This window comes from Pseudorasbora parva, chromosome 21 (assembly GCF_024679245.1).
Source record: "Pseudorasbora parva isolate DD20220531a chromosome 21, ASM2467924v1, whole genome shotgun sequence".
Classification (NCBI taxonomy): domain Eukaryota; kingdom Metazoa; phylum Chordata; class Actinopteri; order Cypriniformes; family Gobionidae; genus Pseudorasbora; species Pseudorasbora parva.
In genome coordinates, this window is record NC_090192.1 from 40,524,526 (window position 1) to 40,530,005 (window position 5,480).

Here is a 5,480-nt window from a genome sequence, read left to right on the forward strand (position 1 = left end):
TCCATGTATCCGAGCAGGAATGCGTTGTGTCTTTTCATATCTGAATGCGTCGACATTTGATCAGTGTTATTTCCACACTTTGCATGTTTCTGGGAAACTAATTAGCATGTGATAGATAATTAATAAGTCCTGGGAATCAGTGCTGATGAGTCTCATATCAAACAGGACAGTTGCAGGACCCGCACACTTTACGTTTAAGGTAAGAACTTTTTCATTAGATCTTATATATAACTTTAAATATTATGTCTGTACATCTCACTTTCATCATAACACTAAATGACAACATGCAAAAATCATGAAATCAACATGAGGCTAATGGAAATGAGGTTAAGCACTAATTAATTAAAAACATTTATAAAATAATTTAAAATATTTATTATTAATAACATTTTGATTGTTTGAAATTAACATTAAAATATATTGCAGCATAATATAATATTCATAGACAATTTAGGTTATATCATCAATGTTTGATTTAAATGAATGATGTATGCAATACATTATTGAATGCAATTTGTATTCATTTATCTTTTAAATAAGTTTGGTTGTACATGCGGAAACCCAGCAGGATTGTGGGTAAAACAGCCCGTCATTGGGGCAGTAACCTTAAAACACAATATACATTGATCACTTTCAGAAAAATAACATGACACTACCACATAATGATGATGATGGTATATAATTATGGCAATCGGCAGTGCTCTCCAATCTAAACGTTTAATTAAGAAACTTTGGAATTAATAGCATTATGCATTAGAAGAGGTTCAGATCAAAATGTGAAGCTGGACTCTCTGAGCGGAACAATCAGCAGTGATATTACAGATGTTTCTGCCGCCCTGCAGGTATTACAGCATACAGGAGTTCTGCCATTAAAAAATTATGCATCAATATTTTACATTTTTAATAGCTAAAAATGGTGCATAATGTATAAGAGAACATGCATAATTCTGATGCTATCGCTGATCATCATGTTTTCACTCGATTACATATTGTGGTTTGACAAATCAATAATCATGAGCATAGGATGTTTTAACCTCAAACTAAAACAAATACAGTTCACGAATCCTTTGCACTAAAAGCATAAGTATGGTCTCATTTGAAAGCAAACACTTGGTAGTGTACTGTAAAGTCAAAATTATAGTCATTTTTCATAATCAAAAATAGCTATAATAAGCTTCAAAGTTATTTGTATGAAATACCTTTATGAAAATATAATTGAAGTTGGCCTTGAAACAATCTAGAAATACACTACAGCCGAAGCCACAAGTCTGACCATGTCATGAACACAGCCTGATATTTCATATCATCCACCCAGAAGAAGAATACATAAGACAGCATGTCATATACTGTGGTTTAATTGAATTGAGACTTCAAGAATTAATAGAAATATGATGAAGAAATAACACTAGCGGACAATATATGATCATTGCAGAACTTCAAATTCTCAGAGGACATTTCAGTGGAAAAGCAATTTTATGACTTGATTAACTTCTTTATAAGCAGGTCTGATACGTGCACATTAAATCTGCATTCACTGCAGTCTGAAACGGTTTCATTTAGCCTGTCACAAAAAAAGGCAAATCATCAGAGCCCGTTTAACAAGAGCATCTGTAACCTTAACCGCCCACTTATTTTGTATTTTAAGAACAGTCTTTATGATTATGACTGAGAACACAAAGCATCGCCGAAGAATAATAAATTATGTATACTGCAGCAAACCTCAATATTTACCTTGAAGATCTTTTTTTCCACAAAGCCAGCCAACATCAATGAAAGAGCGGCAAAGTGCTAAAAGACTATTCAAAAGTTGTATTAATCTATTCTAATAAGATTGGAAGCTTGTTTTCATCTAACCCGAATCATATGTGATAATCTGATTAAATTAACAGAGAAAGAGCGAGCCAATCAGCAGTTTACGGGGCGTGTCCACACATGAGTGGGGAGGGGAAAGAGTGAGCCAATCAGCAGTTTAAGGGGCGTGTCCACACATGAGGGGGGAGGGGAAAGAGTGAGCCAATCAGCAGTTTAAGGGGCGTGTCCATACATGAGGGGGGAGGGGAAAGAGTGAGCCAATCAGCAGTTTAAGGAGCGTGTCCACACATGAGGGGGGAGGGGAAAGAGTGAGCCAATCAGCAGTTTAAGGGGCGTGTCCACACATGAGGGGGCAGGGGAAAGAGCGAGCCAATCAGCAGTTTACGGGGCGTGTCCACACATGAGGGGGGAGGGGAAAGAGCGAGCCAATCAGCAGCTTAAGGGGCGTGTCCACACATGAGGGGGGAGGGGAAAGAGTGAGCCAATCAGCAGTTTAAGGGGCGTGTCCACACATGAGGGGGCAGGGGAAAGAGCGAGCCAATCAGCAGTTTACGGGGCGTGTCCACACATGAGGGGGGAGGGGAAAGAGCGAGCCAATCAGCAGTTTAAGGGGCGTGTCCACACATGAGGGGGCAGGGGAAAGAGCGAGCCAATCAGCAGTTTACGGGGCGTGTCCACACATGAGGGGGGAGGGGAAAGAGCGAGCCAATCAGCAGCTTAAGGGGCGTGTCCACACATGAGGGGGGAGGGGAAAGAGTGAGCCAGCCAGCAGCTTAAGGGGCGTGTCCACACATGAGTGGGGAGGGGAAAGAGCGAGCCAATCAGCAGTTTAAGGGGCGTGTCCACACGAGTGGGGAGGGGAAAGAGCGAGCCAATCAGCAGCTTAAGGGGCGTGTCCACACATGAGGGGGGAGGGGAAAGAGTGAGCCAACAAGCAGCTTAAGGGGCGTGTCCACACATGAGGGGGGAGGGGAAAGAGTGAGCCAATCAGCAGTTTAAGGGGCGTGTCCACACGTGAGGGGGGAGGGGAAAGAGCGAGCCAATCAGCAGTTTAAGGGGCGTGTCCACACATGAGGGAGAGGAGAAAGTGTTAGCCAATCAGCAGTATAAGGGGCGTGTCCACACATGAGGGGGAGGAGAAAGTGTTAACCAATCAGCAGTATAAGGGGCGTGTCCACACATGAGGGGAAGGAGAAAGTGTGAGCCAATCAGGAGTTTAAGGGCGTGTCCACACATGAGGGGAAGGAGAAAGTGTGAGCCAATCAGGAGTATAAGGGGCGTGTCCACACATGAGGGGGGAGGGGAAAGTGTGAGCCAATCAGGAGTATAAGGGGCGTGTCCACACATGAGGGGAAGGAGAAAGTGTGAGCCAATCAGGAGTATAAGGGGCGTGTCCACACATGAGGGGAAGGAGAAAGTGTGAGCCAATCAGCAGTACCGCACCTTTAAGAGGACGTTTAACAAGTAGATTTAAGCCCCTTTCACACTGCACGTCGGACCCGCAATATTCCCGGAACATTGCCGGGTCGCCTTCTGTGTGAAAGCAACCACGTCCCGGCATTGATTACCGAATTCGACCCGGGTCGGGGCTCTAGTAATATTGCAGGATTCAATCCGGGACGAGTGCTGTGTGAACAAAAGCCGAAACTAATGCCGCAACGTGTGCGTAGTTATCGTGCGACTCCTAGAGCTTGTTTCTTCAATAACACAACCCTGCAGTGCCAGAAGAGCTCGTCGGTGTTTTAAACGCAGAGAGTGTTCGTCTACAAAAGAAACTAAAATTAAACAAGCAGAAATGAGCTCAAACTGGACACAAGTCGAGACCACGGAGCTCCTTACTGTCCGCGCTGAAGCGGAGATCGCTCGCCGTTATACGTCACATCCGGATGTCACGTGTCGACTCGACCCGGGACCGTTACGGGTTGTGTGTGAAAGCGCTCATATTACAGTATTTCGCTGGCAGTGTGAATGGACCAAATCTAGCGGCCCGTGAACAAATGCTGGGTCGCATTATCCGTGTATTTGCCGGAATCACAGTGTGAAAGGGGCTATAGAGAGACACACACACGCTGCGTATCCTTAAGCAACAGAGGAGCTAAACATGTTTATGAGTGCAAGAAGTAATCGGTGAGACAATTTGATGGTTCCCATGACAATGAATAATTAAAAGAGTATGAGTGCAATGTAGCTCGTTGACATGGACGCCAAATTAACCTCATTGACAGTGAAATTATTTATCCTTTCCCTCCCTTCAGTCCTGTCAAACTGAAGCGTGGTGCTCCTTTCTGTCCATGTCAGGACTTAAAAACAACAACATGAAAATGTTCGACCGCAAGAGCTAATCATGCTGCTGTTTTTAGCACACGCAGTGAATCCCTGCAGTCGCCCGCACAGGTGAGGCTGAAAAACCCACTAAACAGACAACACACAGAGCACTCACTGTCACTCAGTTCTATTAAACTCGTTCAGGGAGCGCCGACGCCCGTGTGCTCGCTGAGGGAAGTAGATTTCATTCATGCTGCATCTAAGACTCTTAAAGGGTTAGTTCACCCAAAAAAATGAAATGTCTGTCATTAACTCCTCACCCAAATCTCGTTCCACACCCGTAAGACCTCCGTTCATCTTCACACACATTTTAAGATATTTTATATTTAGTCCGAGAGCGTATGCAAGTGTATGCACACTATACTGTCCATGTCCAGAAAGGGAATAAAAACATCATCACAGTAGTCCATATGAGACATCAGTGGGTTAATTAGAGTCTCTTGAAGCATCCAAAATACATTTGGGTCCAAAAATAACAAAAACTACGACTTTATTCAGCATTGGCTTCTCTTCCGCGTTTGTGTTCAATCCTCAAATAAAGATTCAAACGGTTATGAATCAGCGAATTGATTCATGATTCGGATCGCGTGTCAAACTGCTGAAATCACGTGACATTGGCGATCCGAATCATCAATCAATACGCTGATTCATAACCGTTCAAATCTTTATTTGAGGTTTGAAAACAAATACGGAAGAGAAGACAATGCTGAATAAAGTCGTAAATACGCTCTCAGACTAAATATAAAATGTCTTAAACTGTCTCTGAAGATGAACGGAGGTCTGACATATGATGACATACATTTCATTTTTGGGTGAACTAACCCTTTAAAGATCACGAAAGGAAGCCCAGGAGACGATGGCATACAGTGGGGGTTGATGTCTTTTGTCCAAACAACTTACTGTGCATTCAAGCTACACATTTTTTCAGTTTATGCATTCCCTGGGAATCGAACCCGTCATCTTAAGCCCCTTTCACACTGCGATTCCGGCAAATACACGGATAATGCGACCCAGCATTTGTTCCCGGGTCACTAGATTTGGTCCATTCACACTGCCAGCGAAATACTGCAATATGAGCGCTGTCGCACGATAACTACGCACACGCTGCGGCATTAGTTTCAGCTTTTGTTCACACAGCACTCGTCCCGGGTCGAATCCCGCAATGTTACTAGGTCCCCGACCCGGGTCGAATTCTGTAATCAATGCCGGGACGTGGTTGCTTTCACACAGAAGGCGACCCGGCAATGCTCCGGGAATATTGCGGGTCCGACGTGCAGTGTGAAACGGGCTAAAGTGTCGCTAAAAACTAGGAGTGCAAAAACAAGGTTTTTAGCGTTTTACGA

At 43.9% G+C, this 5,480-nt stretch overlaps 1 protein-coding gene across 2 annotated transcripts in view; it reads left to right on the forward strand.

Moving 5' to 3' along the window:
• LOC137056314 (neuropeptide FF receptor 1-like) overlaps positions 1 to 5,480 on the forward strand; it is an 11,473-nt gene continuing 5,993 nt past the window's right edge. Inside the window, exons 1-2 of one of the 2 annotated variants that reach the window (XM_067430359.1) lie at positions 3,801 to 3,939; positions 4,068 to 4,206. The gene's annotated coding sequence lies outside the window, so the exon portion shown is untranslated. Of the gene's footprint in view, positions 200 to 3,800; positions 3,940 to 4,067; positions 4,207 to 5,480 lie in introns of those variants that run through there. The other variant, XM_067430358.1, reaches the window with a different exon arrangement.